Raw genomic sequence first — 640 nt, 5'->3', positions numbered from 1 at the left:
TGTTATACTGCCTACTAGCCTTGAGCTCCTCAGCCCCTGCAGTTGCGGGAGCCAGGAAAAGCCTCCAGCTTGACATTTGATCCAGGGACTTTGGACTTGCCAGCTTCTATACGTGTGTGAGCCATTTTCCTAAGATAAATTTCTCTCTCTCTCTCTCTCTCTCTCTATATATATATATATAAACTTTGCTGGGTTTTGTTTCTCTAGAGAACCCAGTCTAACACAGATGTTTACCTGTGCTTTATTGACTATGAAAAGTCATAGCACTGTGTGGATCATAACAAATTATGGATAACATTGTGAAAAATGGGAATTCCAGAACATTTAATTGTGCTCATGAGGAACCTGTACATAAACCAAGAGGCTTTTGTTAGAATAGAACGAGGAAATATTGCATGGTTTAAAATCAGGAAGGATGTGCATCAGGGTCATATCCTTATTCAATCTGTATGCCAAGTAAATAATCAGAGGAACTGGACTGTATGAAGAAGATTGTGAAATCAGGATTGAAGGAAGACTCATTAACAACCTACAATATGCAGATGACACAACCTTGCTTGCTAAAAGTGAAGATGACTTGAAGCACTTACTGATGAGGATCAAAGACTCTAGTCTTCAGTATGGATTACACCTCAACATT

The 640-nt window shown here is 39.1% G+C and overlaps 1 protein-coding gene across 1 annotated transcript in view; it reads right to left on the bottom strand.

The window, feature by feature from the left end:
• Positions 1 to 640, bottom strand: part of KALRN (kalirin RhoGEF kinase) — a 1074930-nt gene that overhangs the window by 528989 nt on the left and 545301 nt on the right. The window lies entirely within an intron of this gene.

Source organism: Orycteropus afer, unplaced genomic scaffold, assembly GCF_000298275.1.
Source record: "Orycteropus afer afer isolate SDZICR_OR568_19922 unplaced genomic scaffold, OryAfe1.0 scaffold00245, whole genome shotgun sequence".
Lineage (NCBI taxonomy): Eukaryota > Metazoa > Chordata > Mammalia > Tubulidentata > Orycteropodidae > Orycteropus > Orycteropus afer.
The sequence above is the reverse complement of the archived record's forward strand: the minus strand, read 5'-3'. Positions and strand labels throughout refer to the sequence as shown.